Below are 19,581 nucleotides of genomic sequence, written 5' to 3' on the forward strand. Positions count from 1 at the left end.
GCAAAATAATCTTGAGTATTAAACCACACCCAAAAATGTTCTGACTCTGCCATGTTGTTTGATTTCTGCCTTGGCACTGCTTTTGATTTTGTTCTTGATGGATTATAAACAATTGATGTGCTCTTTTAATCACATAATGCTTCTGGTTAGCTATATTGCATTTACTTTTACATTAAGATAACATGAGGGTCATTCTGCTTGCTTAAGCAATGGTCTGTGTAGGATATTGAAAGATGAGAACTGGTACATGACTAGAATAACAACTGGTAAATGTTCAATGGTTTAACCATTGTAACAATTTTGTATTTATGTTGAGGGAATGTTGATTGTTTCTGTTTAAGTAAGTATATGTATGCTTCACTTTTGAAGAATTAAGCTATTGACATTTCTGCCTACAGATCATTCAATATTAGCATTGGGTGACGGGTTTGTCATCAGCTTTATAGTAGTCTGAGTAGTAGTTGATATGGAAGGATCCTGTCAGGTTTCAGTAGCATTACAATGGAAAGTGCCTATTCACTTCGATTCATTTTTACTAGAACTTCATTTTCTTAAGCTATCCCTTTCGTCTTAGATTGCACTTAATAAATATGGTGCTGTTTAAGGTTTACAATACAGTATCAAGTTTGATACAAGTTTATACCATGTTGGCAATGCTAGGATGGGCATCCACACTTTTTTAGTAGCATTTCCAAGTTTGATTTGTTTAAATGCTGCAAGGACAAATACATCTGGATAACAAAGATTGATGCTGGATTCCTATTCACTGTTGCTCTACCTTTTCTCTGCCTCACAATTCCATACTTTACTCCCTGTGTATACACAACCGTGCAGCCAAATTTTGCTGTAGCTCCATTTACTAGTTTGCAGATGACACCATACAGAGGCTGGATCTTGTACAACAGAGTAGAGGAGAGAGATCACTTCATGGCATGCGGTCAAGAATGCTGTCTTTCAATGTTAGCAATTCAAGGGCTTGTTATTGACTTCACAAAGCAGGCTAGAGTACATGTCCTTGTCTATATCAATAGTACTGAGGTGGAGATATTTGGAAGTTTTTTAAGTTCCATGGTATAAATATTAACAGCAATTTGTCCTGGCCCAGCCATATGAAAGCTGAGTCCAATAAAGCACACTAGGACCTCTACTTCATTAGAAGGTGAAGGAATTTACACATGTCCCCAATCGCCATCTCCAATTCTTATGGATGCACCTCAGAAAACATTCTAGTCAGATACATCAATGCTTTTGTTTGGCAGCTGCACAACTCAAGACCCCAAGAACTTTCAGTGTATTGTCAACACAGCCCAATTAATCATGAAAACCAGCGGTCCTTCCACTGCCCTTGTACACACTTCCTGCTACCTCAAACAATGAAGGACGAATTCCATACTGATCATTCTCTTTTTTTTCTCCCCTCCCATCAGGCAGAAAATAAAAAGCTTGAGGATATGTATCACCAGGCTCAAAGTCAGTTTTTATCCTTGAAGACTCTTGAATGGACTTCTTGTACAATAAAGATTAGCATTTGAATCTCATTTCAGATTCATTTATTTATCACATGTACATTGAAATATGCAGTGAAGGGTGTTATTTATGCTAACACGTGTGTGGGAGACAGCCTGCATGTGTCACCACACATTCTGGTGCCAGCATAATATGCCCTCCATGTCTGCAGAACAACATGAACAATCTACCTTGTCATGATCCTGGCATATTATCTTTCTATGTGTGCTGTACTTTCTCTGTAACTGTAACACTATATTCTGCACTCGTTTTTTTTCTCTTATGCTGCCTCAATGACGTGTCAGAATGATATGTCAGGATGGTATGCTAACAAGCTTTTCACTTTATCTTGAAACATGCAACAATAATATAACAAATGAATACATTAATACGGCAGAGGTATCAGCCATTTACTGTCTATATGTTGTTTTTGTTTTACATGCTAAACTGGATTACCTCACACTTATCTGAAATAAATTCCAATCTGCCAATGCTCTGTCCCTCTGATCTCTATCCCTCTTGTCCTTTCATGACCTCCTTCACTATCTAATACTCAACCTTTTTTTTTGTGTTGTCAGCAAGCTTGCTGACCAGTCCATCTACATTCTTAACTATAAACAATGGTTCCAGCACCTGTCTGTGTGATGGATCACTGGTTACAGACTTAGTCAGAAAAACACCCCTTGACTGCTATCCTCTGTCTGCTATCTCCAACTTTGGATCCATTTTGCCAAAATTTGACCCTGTGTGCTTTCATTTTCTGAACTAGCTTGCCATGCAGAACCTTGTCAAACGCTTTGCTAGAGTCTTTGTGAGCCTTCATGTTTCTTTGTTATCTCCTCAAAATTTCAAATCAGATTTGTGAGACAGTATTTCTTCTGCACAAAACCATGCTGGTTTCTCCTAATTAGTCCCTGCCTTTCCAAGTGAACATAAATCCTGACCCTTAGATTTTTTTTTGCAAAAATTGCCTTCTATTGATGTAAGTCTTAACAGCCTGTAGTTTCTTGACTAATCTACTGCCTTTTTTTGTTTTCAACAAAAAAATTGAAGGTAGCTAACAACATCAGCTATCTTCAGTTTTTTTGACTGCTCATCAGTAGCTAACAAAGATGTAAGCCATCTTATCAGAGCCGTAGAAGTCTCCTCCCTTGTTCCATCTGGCATCATTTAATACATGCCCAGGGGATTTATCCACCTTTATGTGTGCTCATTTCTAGTACTTCATCCCTCCTTCTTGACCCAGGTTTTCCAGAACTGAAATTCATTCCAAGTCATCCTGTCTTGTAGATGGAAAAACTGCAGATACTGTAAATCTAAAACAAAAACTAAATATTTGAATTCTGAACAAGTTAGATCATATCTCACAGAAGGTTATAGCCATTCAGCAGGGAAATGAGTTTTTCAGCCTACCAAATATGAGCCTGCCACAAACGTTCACACAGTCAGAAGTATTTTATTTGCAAGGCATGCTTCTGTTTCTAAACAGTGAAAGGTAGTATTTGAAACCTACTACCCAGGGAGGTGTAGAAGCAGATATGATTGTAGTATTTAAGAGGCATTTCAACAGAGTCTTGAACAGGGAGGGAATAGAGGGTGCAGACTGGCAGAGATGTGGGATTTGTTGAACTAGCATTATAGTTAGCATACACATAGTGGACTGAATTGCCTCCTCCTGTCCTGTACTGTTCAATATTCCAAGAACACTGAAACTGCCCAGCAGGTCAGACAGTATATCCTGAGACAGAAAAATCTGAGCTAATCACAGACATTCCCTTTTCTTATGTCATCTGCTCTTCTCTCCAACTTAAACATTTGATTTCTAACATCTCATGGATGAGTTCAATCTGCTGAAACTTTCACTCTGGTTCTCTGTTCACAAATGAATTCTAACCTGTTGAAGGTTTCCAGAATTTTTTTTACTGTTTGAAAAATATGTTGTTCTGTGCTATTATGGCTGCTAGAATTCTGATTGTTGACATACACTGCTGCACTTGAGGATTTTCAACAATATATTCAAATCTTTTGTCTTCTTTCTCCTGTTGTCATTACCGTATTTCCCTTAGGACTCACGACTGCCTTTTGGTTGCTGGAGCTTCAATGCTAGGGCCTGGTTTACTCGCACACTGCCCTAACAAAAAATTGAATCCGTTTTTTTCTTTCCCTAGCTGCAGTTTAGATGTCCTGTGTTCAGTGTCTCCAATCACTAATCCTCAGGTTTCCTTGGGACTTTTCTCCAAAATATGGACCCACCAGAACATGTTGCATTAAGTACAAGTTGTTTGTGAGTCACTAGAGTTGGCAAGCACTACGTTAAATAAGTGCTTATGGAAACTACTGTAGGTGCCTCAGAATATGTACTAACCTGTGTTGATGACAGGTAATAACTAGCTGTCACTTTCATGAACTCATCAGGTTAATTTACAGTAAACACGTGGAAATCTGCAGATGCTGGAAATTCAAACAATACACACAAAATGCTGGTGGAACACAGCAGGCCAGGCAGTATATATAAGGAGAAGCACTGTCGACAAAGGCCAGGCAGCATCTATAAGGAGAAGCACTGTCGACGTTTCGGGCCGAGACCCTTCGTCAGGACAAAGGGTCTCAGCCCGAAATGCCGACAGTGCTTCTCCTTATAGATGCTGCCTGGCCTGCTGTGTTCCACCAGTATTTTGTGTGTGTAATTTAATGTAAAGGTGGATTAAGTTGTTTTTCTTTAAATAATACAAGTGTTGTAATTCACTTTATTTTCAACCAAATGTGTAGCCAATTTTTCTTGAAAACCTAATTGGCATCTTGTGAGTGAGGGTTAATGAAGTTCTGAAATTGATAAACAATGTTTTTTTTCATGTTTTGCATTATTTATTATTGTGCTAATTAAAGCAACATTTAAAAGTAAGGCATATCTTACGGATCTACCTCTTAGAAAATGCTGATTCCATGATAAAGTAGATTGGAAAAGGTATTTGTAGAATAAATAATCCTGTTCCATAACCATTGTGTTGCGTGAGAATGCAGGAGCATGAGTTCATTTTGGTCCCTCAAAACTATTCCATGATTTACCAGAATCATTGATCATCCAAGTATGGTCTCAACACCACCATCCAACTTTTCCACTGTCCCTTGGCTCCCCTGTAGTTTAAATGTCTGTCAGTCTCTGCCTTAAGTATATTTAGTGACTCTGCTTCCTCAACTTTGAGGTAGTGAATTCTTAAAATTCTTTGGGAGAAGGAATTCCTCCCATCTACAACTGAAATGGGAAACTGCTTATTTTGAGATTGTTTCCTTGATTATAGGCAGTATACAGAAACTTGTTAGTGAACCTTCAGTGTGCCTGAAATCTTCTGTTAATGATTGAGAATGCGTTAACTACATAAACCTAATTGTGCGCTGAGATACCACCTCGCTTAGCTGGTCAGACATCACCTTTTAATAGATTTTTTATTATATCATAGATTTTTGAAGTGGTCTCAGGCTTGACCCAGTAAGTGTGCAACATTGACAGTGTAACAGTGGACCAGTGGTTAAATTACCAGACGTAACCACTAATGTGCTTTCTAGAGATGGCAGTGTGCTCAGGTGCAATGGCCTCTTTGTGTCCACACCAAGGTGCAGTTGTTTGTCCTTTGTCTTTTTTTATGATCAGAAAGCACTGCTGGATATTAAGAACATCAAGTACGACTGTTCTACCCACTAGCAAGTTGCTGGATAGCTACAGAGCTGGAATTGTTGCACACCATGCTGGGTTGGGCGTCTGGCCCCTCCTGTCGATTCTGCTTTTGAGTGTTCGATCCCGAGAAGACAAGCTGGATTGCCTTCATCCACAGCTACACTTTTGGGAAATGAGGAACTGCTGCAGCTTGTTCTCGCAGAAATGTGGCTCCATAACAACTTCCATGTACCATCAATCTCCAAGCCATGGCACTCAGGCACTTTGGCTATATTATATATTTTTTTTTGTAACTGTATGTTTTTTCTCCTACCATAATTATATGTGCTATGGGTGACTGTGCACCTAGGTCCCAATGGAACACTGTTTCATTTGGTTGTAGTCCTCTGTATGGTTGAATGACAATTGAACTTGAAAGATTAGTCCGGAGTACTGAGTTTAAATCCTTCTATAGCAGTTGTAGAATTTAATTGGAATTAAAATAATAGATCTTTGGTCATTGCAGCAGTAAAGTATAGAGTTGTTGGGAAATTCCTTCTGGCACAACTAATGGACTTCAGAGAGGGACTTTGCAATATATCTGATGAATTGTCACAGACATGAAACAAACAGACTATATATCACATTTTTTTCCCACAAATGTTGCCTGATCTGTCAAACTTTTCAAGCATTTTCTATTTTAGTTTCAGGATTCTGGCAGCTGTGGTTTTATTTTCAGTCTGTCAATTTTACCCAATTTGATTTGGTATGTGAATCTATTCGTTCCTGAAATGAGCTGGCAAACCCCTCAAGGCCTCAGATGTGGCAAAATCATTTCCATCTAGTTAACCTTGCAAAGTCCTGGGAACTGGCATCCAGGTCAAGCACAGTGGTGCATTAGAAGAGCTACTACTTACAGTACCAGTGACCCAGACTTAATCTGACCTCTCAGTTCTGTGTGAAGTTTGAATGATTTCCTGGTTGACCATATTGCCTTCCTCTTGGTCCTCCTGTTTTCTTCCTTGTCCCAAAGACTGGTGGGTTAATTAGCTGCAGTAAATTATTATTTATGTGTAGATGAATGATAGAATTTGGAACAAGTTGATGGAATGGCAGGGCAGACTAAAATGGTATTAGTATTTGAGTAGGGAAGATAGATGTTTGATAGTTAATGTGGAGAATACCTTCCACCATGGAAAATGGGTAGGACTGGAATGCTGAGCTGAGCTAATAAAAGTGCCAGGGTGCAACAACAGTAGCCAAAATCTACAGTACCACAATCTGTCACCTTATAATGTGCTGAGGTAATGAAGCAGAAACACAAGGCTATGTAAAATCAATAAAAGCAGAGTGTGGTAGACAGATCAAAGTTATCTGACAGCCAACATATCATATCAAAGTTTTGCAATGCTGTCACATCTAATTATTAGTTCCACAAGGCAGTATCCTAGACTCAGTCATCTTCAGCTGCGTGATCATTGACCGATCTTCCAGCATAAGGTTGAGAGTTAAGACCATATTAAATTTAAAAGCATTTTAGTGGTTGGGTATTCTGTGAGAAGGGAGATGTGTCCTGACATCCCTCCATCTATAAAGTAGAAGTCAGGACCGTAGTTCCACTAGGCATTTGCCTGCAGCTCCACCAAGACTTGAATCTGACACCATTAGAACAAAGCAACTTGTTGATTAATAACTCATTCACAACTATAAACATTCATTCCCTACATCTGGTGCTTAATAGCTGCAATATACGTACCCATCATATACAAAATACATTGCAGATATTGACATAGACTTTTAGACAGAACTTTCAAAAACCATGATCTCTGCAAGCAAGGGGGACCTGGACTTCAGATGGATGGGAACATATTATTCGCCTATAGACCGACCTTCAAGTAATGCTTCATTTTTATTTGAAAAATATTGAAATTGAAAAGTCTCCTTTAAGTCTAAATCCTGGAACTTCTCCCTTTCAACTTTGTGGGATTACCTTTACTAGTAGAACTGCAATGGTTCAAGGTGAGATCAAAGAACCCAGCTCCACCCAGCCATTCACTACTGTCCCCTTTTCTATTGGGCAGGAGATACCAAAACTTGAGAACATGTTCAACCTGATTCAGGGACCACTTCTACCCTACTGACATAAGCCTTTTGCATGGACTTCTTGTACAATAAAAGTGAACTCTTGACCTCAGTCTTTCCTTGTCAAGGCCCTTGCTTCTGATGTCTGACTACATTGCGCTTTTTCTGTAACTGTAATACTATATTCTGCATTCTATTATTGTTTTCCTTTTGTACGCTCTTGATGTAATTATGTATGGGGTTATCAGTCTGGATGACACGCAAACAAAAGCTTATGCTGTATCTCAGCACATTACCAACAAAGGTGTTAATTGCTAGTCTTGCCAAAGACGTCCAGATTCAAAATTAAGTTAATGAGAATGAAGGTATAAGATGTGTTTCTGACATAGCTTGTATATAACCACCCTCACCTTGCTTCTTTAGCCTCATCTCAACAGCATAGCCTACAGATGTACTTTGTGTCTCATGTGGGATGGGTCTCATTGAAGCATAAAAGAAGAGCAAACTGGATTGAGACAATGTGATTTTAGCCTATACAATTCTTTTTCACTTTGAATTTCTTCTTGTCCTCAAAAAGTTTATATTTTAATATCACCTGCAAAACAATGCTTCCTAATGTTTGTCAATATTTCTGTGTGATTTTGCTGCTTTTGTGTAAATCTTTAAGGGTTGTATTGTTCTCTGATATGCATATAAATTCTGTGCTATTGCTTTAGCTTAACCTTTCTACTCCTCTACTAAATTCTAAAAATTTTTGTACCTTGAAAATGCTGGGGGTTTTTTCTCTGTTGGATTGTGGTGCTTGTTATATTAAATTCATGCCTCTGCAAGCCAGAAGGCTCTGGCTGTCATTCCACAGGACATCCTGCACTGTTGTTTGGTGGTGGGGGTAGGAATAAAGAGACAAATTAATCTTCAAACCTGCTCCTCAAATATTTAAAAATAATGTTCTGCATGGTTTTCTATAGTAATGCTGGATTGGCATTTAAGGCATGTAAAAGGCATTCAGAAATTATTGGTTGTGATTTGTTTTCTCATTCCACTAACAGACCTGTTCAATATTGGTACATATCTCAAGACTGTCCTCCTGATCTTTGCTGTAGACCATGCAAGTAAAATATAGCCTAAATGGAAGGAGACCTCCTCCTGCTAACTGGTAATGAACCTATCTATAAAGCATATTGCTGTATATTGACGATAATGTCAAGTGAATGGCTGGGTTATCTAGACCCCGAGGATGTTGTGGTGTGCTTACAAGTTCCAAAACAAAGCAGATAGTTCACTTAATGGTGTTACAAGCTTAGCTGTTATGTTTGATTATGATATTGGCAAATAAATTTGCTGGCAACTACATTATATTGAAAACCTTTTTTTGTGTGAAAATCATATACAATGTTAAAATTAACTCTGAATGATTGGTGTTTTTGTCATGCCTGTGAAATGACTGGGTATTTTAACCTCTTTTTCTATATTTGTGTTTACCATTTTAACCTTTTGAAGACTTGCAACAGAATGTATGCTCTAAATTGTAGCAGATACAAATGAAGTTGCTCTCCCAGAACCTGTATGTTGTTTTCTCCATGAATTTCCTCCATTTGTCCAATTTCTCACTCCAGCCCTTCTCCCAAAGAGAACAGAGTTCCCTTAGTCCTCACCTTTCACTAGACCTGCTCCTGCATCCAGTACATTATGCTTTGTCATCTCTACCAGCTGCAATTGGACACCCACCACGATTCACATCTTCCCACACCCCTGCCCCTTTCTGCTTTCTGAAAGGACAACATACTTCATGACTCCCTGGTTCACCTACCAGTATCTCTCATCTCACCCCATTCCATGGAATTTTCCACTGCACCATTAGCACATATACCTCCTCCCTCACCGTCATCCAGGAAATAAGTAGTCCTTCCAAGTCAGGCAAAGATTTACACGCATCTACTCCAACATTGTCTCCAATGTTTTTTTGCTGCTGACTACAATATCTTGTGATTGGATGTAGTTCATCTTGGTAAATTTAAATTGGTTTATTTGTTGTTGTGTACTGAGTACAGTCAAAAACTTTGTTTTGCATGCCTTCTTTGCAGATAATTTCATTTCAACAGTGCATTGAGATAGTGCATGGTAAAACAATAACAGAATGAAGAATAATATTAAAGCCACAGAGAAAGTGCAAGCAGGCAAATGGTTCAAGGCCATAAAATTGTAGATTGAGAGTACAAGAATCCATCTTACCACACTAGAGGGCTGTTCAAAAGACTTCTGACAGTGGGATAGATTGTGGTAATATGTACCTTCAAACTGTTGAATTTTCTGCCCAGTGAGGAGGGAGAGAACATTGAAACACAACAAAATGCTGGAGGAACTCAGCAGGCCAGGCAGCATCTATGGAAAAGAGTACAGTCAACATTTCCGGGGTGAGACCCTTCATCAGGACCAGAGGAAAAAAAGGTGAGGAGCCAGAAATAAAGTGGGGGGAAGGGAGGAAGAAACACATAATGATTGATGAAACTGGGAGGGGGGTGAAGTAAAGAACTGGGAAGATGATTGGAGAAGGAGGAACAAGTCTGGAGAAGGGAGAAACTGATAGGAGAAAGAAAAGTGGGAGGAGCACTAGAGAGAGGTGATGGACAGGTATGGAGATAAGGTGAGAGAGGGGAATGATGAAGGGGGAGTGCATTACTGGAAGTTCAAGAAATCAATGTTCACGTTAGAGGTTACCTGGATGAATATAAGGTGTTGCTCCTTCAACCTAAATGTGCCCTCATCGCGACAGTAGAGGAGACCATAGACTGACATGTTGGAATGGGAATGGGAAGTAAATTGGCCACTGGTTTATCCCTCATTTTCTGGAGGATGGAGTGTGGGTGCCTGGCAAAATGGTCTCCCAATCTACTTTGGGTCCCACAGATATAGAGGAGGCCACACCAGGAGCATCAGATACAGCAGATAACCTTAACAGACTCACAGGTGAAGAGTTGCCACACCTGGAAGGACGGTTTGGAGCCCTGAATGGTAGGTGCAGGTGTAGTACTTGCTCTGCTTGCAAGAATAAGTGCCAGAAGGGAGATCAGTGTGAGCAATGAATGGTCAAGGGAGTCGCATAGGGAGTGATTCCTGCAGAAATTGGGAGGGAGAGGAAGATGGGCTTTGTGGTGGGATCCCTTTGGAGATGGTGGTTTATTTTCTAGGTTAAATTTTTTTAATATTTATTTATTAATTTTTTAGAAAATTACAAAGAATAAATGTAATGAAAAATTAGTTAAAAAACAAGAAAAATAATATTAATCTTCCACCCCCAACCCTCCCCCCCCTTAAACCTCATCTAAGAAAGAAAGAAAGAAGAAAAAGATTGCCTGGATATCGGAGGATCCCCACATGCTCCATGGAGTTCAAAATAATTTTAATATTTATTTTTACTTTCCCCAATTACTTTATAATTTTATCTTCAAAGGACTTATATATTTAATCCCATCTTTTGTAGGTATGGGAGCCAAATTTTCAAAAATATATGGTATTCATTTCTTAGATTATATGTAATTTTTTCAAGTGGAATACAACTATATATTTCATTATTCCAATGATCCATAGTTAAATATAAATCAGATTTCCAAGTAACTGTGATAACTTTTTTAGCTACTGCCAATGCAATTTTTATAAATTTTTTCTGATACTTAATCAATTTAAGTTTCGGTATTGTCCCTTCAATATCTCCTAATAAAAATAATATTGGACTATGTGGGAGTTGTACTCCAGTAATTTCTTCCAATAGAAGTCTTAGATTTATCCAAAATGGTTGAATTTTAAAACAAGACCAAGTAGAATGTAAAAAAGTACCAATTTCTTGATTATATCGAAAACATTGGTCAGACATATTTGAATTTAATCTATTTATTTTCTGTGGTGTTATATATAATTGATGTAAAAAATTATATTGTATTAATCTAAGTCAAACATTTATTGAATTTATCATACTATCAGAACATAATCTTGACCAACTTTTTCCATCAATTTTAACATTCAAATCAGATTCCCATTTTTGTCTTAATTTATGAATTCCAGATTCAATTGTCTGTTTTTGAGTCAAATTGTACATACAAGATGTAAATTTTTTAATTTTTCCTTTTTGAATTAATATTTCTATTTCACTAGGTTTTGGCATCAACATTGTTTGTCCCAGCTTTTCTCGTAAATAAGCCTTTAATTGAAAATAGCAGAAAAGAGTGTTGTTTGATAATTTATATTTATTTTTTAATTGATCAAACGACATCAATATACCTCCTTCAAAACAATCACCTATATATTTAATCCCCTTTTGGAACCAATTATGTAAAAGTTTATTATCCATTGTAAAAGAAATAAGCCTATTTTGAATTAAAGTTCTTTTTGCTAATAAAGATTTCTTTATCTCATCATCCACATTTACCTTATTCCATAAATTAATCAAATGTCTTAATATAGGAGATTCTTTTCTTTCCCATATCCATTTGGATTCCCATTTATATATAAAATCTTCTGGTATGTTTTCTCCTATCTTATCTAATTCTATTCTAATCCATGCTGGGTCTTTTTTCATCAAAAAAAAGACGCAATAAATCTAAGTTGATTTGCTTTATAATAATCCTTAAAATTTGGAAGTCAAATTTACATCAAATTTACATGTCAATGAGATGGTGGTATTTAAAGAGAATTATCTCCTGGATGCAGAGGCTGCTGGGGTGGGAGGTGAGGACAAGAGGAATCCTATCGCTGGTGGAGTGGAGGGAGGATGGGGTGAGGGCAGGCATGCGAGAAATGGTTGAGGGCAGTGTTGATGGTGGAGGAGTGGAAGCCCCTTTCTTTGAAAGACAACATCTCCTTCATTCTGGAATGAAAAGCCTCACCCTGATAGCAAAAGCGGTGCAGAATGAGGCATTGCGAGAAATGGATGGCATTTTTACAAGTAACAGGGTGGGAAAAAGCATAGTCCAGGTAGCTGTGAGAGTCAGTGGGTTTATACAGACATTAGTAGATAAGCTGGCTCCAGAGATAAAGACAGAGAGATTGAGAAGAGGGAGTGGGGAAGAGTTGTTGGAAATGGACCAGGTAAATTTGAGGGCAGGGTGGAAGTTGGAGGCAAAGTTAATGAAGTCAACGAGTTCTGCATTGGTGCAGGAAGCAACACCAAAGTAGTTGTCGATGTAGGGTAGGAAAAGCTGAGGAGTGACATCAGAGTTTCTTGCTCCCCACGCCCTACCTTCTTACTTTGACTCCTCATCATTTTCCTCCATTGCTGATGAAGACTCTCGGCCCAAAATATCAACTGTACTTTTTCCCAAAGACACTGCCTGGCCGCTGTGTTCCTCCAGCACTTTGTGCGTGTTTGCTTAGATATCCAGTATCTGCAGATTTTCTCTTGTTTGAGAGAGAGAGAGAGAGAATGTTGGCTGCTTTACCAAGGCAGCAAGCATAGGCAGAGTTCACTGAGGGTCACACCACAGTTTTCAACATCTTCAACAGGGTTACATGACCAAACATCTTTCTCTTCCCTTCCACCATTCTAAAAGGGCCATCCTGCCTAGGGTGGTTCAAGTTTTATTGACTTCAAAGATACACAGGAATACAACCAAACAAAAGGCATTCCTCTTGGGCCCAGTATCAATTAATTTAGATCACTTTGTAGAGATCTCTTTTCACTTTGGCATTGAAGACTGTACTTCTGTTGATCAGTGTCAAAAAATGCCAAATTAAATCCACTGTGATTCAATGTTGTAAAACAATAAAACATGAAAACTTCCAAGGGCAGTGAATACTTTTTATAGGCATTATAAGCTGGTTATGTATATATGTAGTCTGATATGCTCCTCCCATCTCCACTAACCCCCACTCAATATGGCTACTTCCCATATAGCATCTCACTTTTATTTGCATTTGAAACATACAAACTGCTAAAGAACAACTTACTCTACATTTAATGTAGTATAAATGCTGCTGGTGTGGTTTCTTTTGGTGCAATCAAATGCTAATTTGAGTGACTATTGAATACTTCTGTTCATTTCTCAAACTTGACCCATTTGCTGTAATTTGCCATAATCATCCTCCTCACTCCAAACAATTTGCCTGTTTTTGGCTCTTAAGCTGTTCCAAAGAACTTTAAAAATAAGAGCTACAATTTTTGATAATTTGATATCAACATACCCAACATTTTCAGTTCTCATTTGATAAATTTAGAAAATGATTCTGCTTTTCCTTTTGTATTTACTCCACTTGATCCCTTATTTCTTTGATTTGTCTTTTTACTACAACCTTAACTTGCATTGATACCAGCTTCAATTGTTTAATATCACCTGCATTCCATACTATCACACACATACCCCTTGGCTCTCTCCAGCCATTTCTACATACAGTAGATATGATGATTGCTAATTAGTCTTATCATTCCCTCTGCACATACGTTGCTTGGCCTAAATATTTGCAGCAATTGTTTGTTTTATTTCAGACTTTTCCCCATCAACAATTTTTTTTTCCATTCAACTGGTATGAAGTTGCCTACAATGTTATATCTTCTGCCATTTGAGCTATTGAAACAATTTGCAACTCACTGATCCTAATCACCATGTTCAGTAGCTTGGCAAATATGAGGAGATAAAAATCAGTTCACTTTATTAACATCTTATCTTGTTTCAATTTAAGTGAAGTTCTGGTATATTGGAATGGTTTGATGTTGCAAATGAATTTCATAATCGGTGGCTTTAAACAGGTGGCAAAAATTGCAGTGCACAAAGCTTGGAGCTGAAGAAGGCAAGTTCTGTCCTACAGATCACCTGTAGTAAATCCAACCGGATTTAATTTGTTTTTTCATCATGATTATCTTTGGTATTGGAATTTCAACTAACAATAGTGCTTCAGACCACAAGACATAGAAGCAGAATTAAGCCAATCGACCCATTGAGTCAGCTCCAGCATTTCATCATAGCTAATTTATTATCTCAACCCCATTCTATGCCCTCTCCCCATAACTTTTGACACTGACTACGAAAGACTGATCAACATCTGCTTTTGATATACTCAATGACTTGCCCCCCACAACCGTCCATGGTAATGAATTCCACAGATTCACCACCCACAGGCTAAAGAAATTCCTTCTCGTCCCTGTCCTAACTGGTGTGCGTGAAAGCAGCAATGTGGGAAATGGAGGAATTGGGTTAGAGGGCTCCACCAACTGTGCAAAAGGTTTGATGGCTCAAGGGGCGTAATCGACGGGGGAGAAGCAGAATTTGAGGGCAGTGGATAGCGGGGGGAGATAAGGGTTGATGCTGGGGTTGATCCATGAGATCAGAAAAGGGTGGAAGAATAAGTGGGGGGTAAATTGGATAAAATTAAAGGAGTAGAGTGCTCCACTAACACACTGAGGCCTAGGCCTGGAGGTGGGTGGGAGAGCAAGCGCAGTGCTATTTTCCAACTTGTTGTGCTGCAGCAGGGCACATCCTTAAATGTAAATGATAATTTAAAGTAGTTCTGACAAAGGGTCTTTGAAGTAGAACATTAAATCTGTTATTCTTTCCATAAATGCTGTCTGACTTCCGAGTATTTCCAAAATTTTCAGTTTTTATTTCACTTGCATATATATTGATCTGGTGGCAAATAAAATATAAAAACAACAGAAGTGCTAATTCCTTCTGCAATCTTTCTCCTGCCCTCCCAATGAATTGAACTGCTCATAGAGCTTGCTTGTTACCCAAGGCTTATATATATGCAATACAATCACCCTAGTCTGTAGTGTCAGCCTCCATATGAAATTACATGCTTCTTTATAGGTGCTACTTTTGACCCCAAATCTTATTGAAGAGAAACCATCCTCAGTCACTTTATCTATATTGTTAGGGCTTCACAATTTTAGGTGGAAACTTACTCAATTTCTAGGTAAGTGGTCCATTAACCTCTACTCAAATGGGTCTGAAGCTAGACAGACTTCCATTTTCTGGCAAGGAATATGTGTAGTCTAGCTTCTCTTTAGCACTTTATAACCTATCAGATGAAATGAGCTGTTGTCCTTGGAGTTATCTTCAATAAATAAATCCTATGGTAATTGGCACACTAGTAATTCTATCCCAAGGCTACGTGGAGAACAAATGGTACAAAAATTAATGTTGATGTTTGTGGGAAGGTATGATGATTTGATCACGTACGTTGAACATTTTTGTATTTATTATGGAGTAGCAGGTTATCCATTGGATGGAAGGCACTGGGGTAGAGGATCTTGAATCCGCTAGCAGAATTTTCTCCTGTCTCTCTTTGTTGTTGACTCTGAAGAAAAGATTCACAAGGTTGTTGCCTGGATTGGAAGGCTTGAATTGGAGAGCTTGGATAAGCCAGGTCTGTTTGCCTTGGAACAACAGATAGCAAGAATTGAAATGACATGTATATAATACAACGAGAGGCATAGATAGAGTAGATGTTTACCATGATAGGGGTGTCTAAAACTAGAAGGTATACTGTAGAGTGAGAGAGGAGAGGTCTAAACGTGATTTGAGGAGATATATTTTTCATATACAAAGTATTTGGTATAGAAATGTAGAAAAACTACAGCACAATATAGGCCTTTTGGCCCACAATGCTGTGCAAAACATGTACTTACTTTGGAAATTACCTAGGGTTACCCATAGCTTTTTCAAAGTTCCATGTACCTATCCAGGAGTCTCTTAAAAGACCCTATCGTATCTGACTCCATTACCATTGCCGGCAACCCATTCCATGCCCTCACCACTCTCTGTGTAAAAAAAAAAACACTTCCCCCTGACATCTCCTTTGTACCTTCTTCTAAGCACCTTAAAACAGTGCCCTCTTGCTTTAGCCATTTCAGCCCTGGGAAAAAGTCTCTGACTATCCATACATACAATGACTCTCATCATCTTATAAATCTCTATCAGGTCACCTCTCGTCCTCAATCGCTCCAAGGAGAAAAGGTGAAGTTCACTCAACCTATTCTCATAAGGCATGCTGCCCAATCCACGCAACATCCTTGTAAATCTCCTCTGCACCCTTTCTATGGCTTCCACATCCGTCCTGTAGTGAGACGGCCAGAGCTGAGCACAATACTCCGAGTGGGGTCAGACCAGGGTCCTATATAGCTTAACATTATGCCTCAGCTCTTGAACTCAATCCCATGTTTGATGAAGGCCGGTACACTGTATGCCTTCTTAACCACACAGTCAACCTGTGCAGCAACTTTGAGTGTCCAATGAACTCAGACCCCAAGATCCCTCTGATTTTCCACACTGCCAAGAGTCTTACCATTAATACTATGTTCTGCCATCATACTTGACCTATCAGAATGAACCACCTCACACTTACCTGGGTTGAACTATATATGCCACTTCTCAGCCCAGTTTTGCATTCTATCAATGTCCCATTGTAACCTCTGACAGCCCTCCACACTATCCACAACACCCCCAACCTTTGTGTGTGTGGTGAACTACATATACCTTTCCGGACACGCCCCCTCCCCCCCCGCTGACTGCTGACCACTGACCATGGCTCCTCCCACAGACCCTGGTATAAAGGCGATTGAGGCCTGAGCCTGGCCCTCAGTCTCCAGGATGTAGCATGGTGGTCAATTACTGCTTGTTCTTTCTTCCAGTCAATAAAAGCCGATATCTCGCCTCCCGTCTCAGAGAGTTATTGATGGTGCATCAGTGTCGTCAGCAAATTTACTAACCCATCCCTCCACTTCTTTATCCAGGTCGTTTATAAAAATCACGAAGAGAAGGCGTCCCAGAACAAATCCCTGAGGTGACCGACCTCCATACAGAATATGACCCATCTACAACCACTCTGTGCGTTCTGTGGGCAAGACAATTCTGGATCCACAAAGCAAGGTCCCCTTAGATCCCATGCCTCCTTACTTTCTCAATAAACATTGCATGGGGAACTTTATCAAATGCTTTGCTGAAATCCATTTAAACTACATTTACTGCTCTACTTTCATCAACATGTTTTAGTTACATCCTCAAAAAATTTAATCAGGCTCATAAGACATGACCTGCCTTTGACAAAGCCATGTTGATTATTCATGATCATATTATGCCTCTCCAAATTTTCTTATATCCTGCCTCTCAGGATCTTTTCCATCAACTTACCTACCATGGAAGTAAGGCTCACTGGTCTATAATTTACTGGGCTATCTCTACTCCTTTTAAGGGAACAACATCTGCAAACCTCCAGTCCTCTGGAACCTCGCCCATCCCCATTGATGATGTAAGGATGATTGGCAGAGGCTCATCAATCTCCTCTCTTACCTCCCACTGTAGCCTGGGTACAACTTGTCTGGTCCCATAGACTTATCCAATTTGATGCTTTCCAAAAGCTCCAGCACATCCTCTTTCTTAATGTCTATATGCTCAAACTTTTTAAAACACTGTGTCATTCCTACAATTGCCAAGATCCTTTTCCATAGAGAATACTGAAGCAAAGTATTCATTAAGTACCTCTGTTATCTCTTCTTTTTTTTGTAATTGATTTTTGTTATTGAAGTTCATCATCAAACAAACATTTCCATAAGATGTATTTCAGACATTTATGACATATATGATTATATGATATATATGTACAATCTCCGCATAGTATTTATCTGAGGTATACACTTAAAGAAAAGAGTGAAAAGAGAAAACAAGCGAAAGGAAACAACTGTGTACAAGTAGGGAGTGATCTTTTTTTTTAACAATATATTCATTGATTTGTGAGAATAAAATCAGGCCTATGAGGCATTATGCTGGTTCCATACACACTTTTCCACTGTCACACTTGATTGGTCCTATTCTCTCCTCTTGCTCTTATCCTCTTGCTCTTCACATTCTTATAGAATGCCTTGGGATTTTCTTTAATTTTGCTTGTCAAGGCCTTCTCATGGCCCCTTCTGGCTCTCCTAATTTCGTTCTTAAACTCCTTCCTGCTAGCCTTATAATTTTCCAGATTTCTATAATTATCTAGTTTTTTGAACCTTTTCTTTTCTTCTTGCATAGATTTTCAATGGTCTTTGTAAACCATGATTCCTGTACCCTACCGTCCTTTCCCTTTCTCATTGGAATGTACCTATGCAAAACACCATGCAAATATCCTCTGAACATTTGCCAAATTTCTGCCGTACATTTCCCTGAGAACATCTGTTCCCAATTTATGCTTCCAAGTTCCTGACTGATAGCTTCATATTTCCCCTTACTCCAATTAAATGCTTTCCGAACTTGTCTGTTCCTATCCCTCTCCAATGCTCTATAAAGCTGATCGAATTGTGATCACTGTCTCCAAAATGCTCTTCTACTGAGAGACCTGACACCTGACCAGGTTCATTTCCCAATAGCAGATCAAGTATAGCCTCTCCTCTTGTAAGCTTATCTACATATTGAGTCAGGAAACCTTCCTAAACTCACCTTAGAAAATCCACCCAATCTAAACCCTTTGCTGCAGGGATATGCCAATCAATATTGGGGAAATTAAAACCCCCATCATGACAACCCTATTATTACTGCACCATTCCAGAATCTGTCTCCCTATCTGCTCCTCGATGTCCCTGTTTCTATTGGGTGGTCTATAAAGAAACACCCAGTAGAGTTATTGACACCTTCTTGTTTCTAACTTCCACCCACAGAGACTCCATAGACAATCCCTCCATGTCTTCCTCCTTTTCTGCAGCCATGACACTATCTCTGATCAGCAGTGCCACGCTTCCACATCTTCTGCCTCCCTCCCTGTCCTTTCTGAAACATCTAAAGCCTGGCACTCTAAGTAACCATTCCTGCCCCTGAACCATCCAAGTCTCTGTAATGGCCACCACATCACAGCTCCAAGTACTGATCCACGCACCAAGCTCATCTGATTTGTTCATGATGCTTCTTGCATTAAAATAGACACGTCTCAAACCATCGGTCTGAGCGCATCCCTTCTCGATCACCTGTGATGCTCCCTCTCGCACTGTCTACAACCTTTCTCTATTTGTGAGCCAACTGCTCCTTCCTCTGTCTCTTTAGTTCAGTTCCCACCCCCCAGCAATTCTAGTTTAAAATCTCCTCAATAGCCTTAGCAAACCTCCCTGCCGGGATATTGGTCCCTCTCGGATTCAAGTGCCACCCGTCCTTTTTGTACAGGTTACACTTTCCCCAAAAGAGGTTCCAATGATCCAAAAATCTGAATCCCTGTCCCTTGCTCCAATCCCTCAGTCAAGCATTTATCCTCCACCTCACTCTATTCCTATACTCACTATCACGTAGCCTAGGCAGTAATCTTAAGCTTAATATCTTTGAGGTCCTGCTTCTCAACTACCTTCCTAACTCCCTGTAGTCTGTTTTCAGGACCTCCTCCCTTTTCCCACC

The 19,581-nt window shown here is 39.2% G+C and overlaps 1 long non-coding RNA gene across 1 annotated transcript in view; it reads left to right on the top strand.

The window, feature by feature from the left end:
• The first annotated feature begins 8,288 nt into the window (after nucleotides 1-8,288).
• LOC132395703 (uncharacterized) overlaps nucleotides 8,289-19,581 on the top strand; it is an 85,109-nt gene continuing 73,816 nt past the window's right edge. The window contains exon 1 of the long non-coding RNA XR_009512718.1: nucleotides 8,289-8,396. This is a non-coding gene — a long non-coding RNA (uncharacterized LOC132395703). The remainder of the gene's footprint in view (nucleotides 8,397-19,581) is intronic.

Source organism: Hypanus sabinus, chromosome 6, assembly GCF_030144855.1.
Source record: "Hypanus sabinus isolate sHypSab1 chromosome 6, sHypSab1.hap1, whole genome shotgun sequence".
NCBI lineage: Eukaryota > Metazoa > Chordata > Chondrichthyes > Myliobatiformes > Dasyatidae > Hypanus > Hypanus sabinus.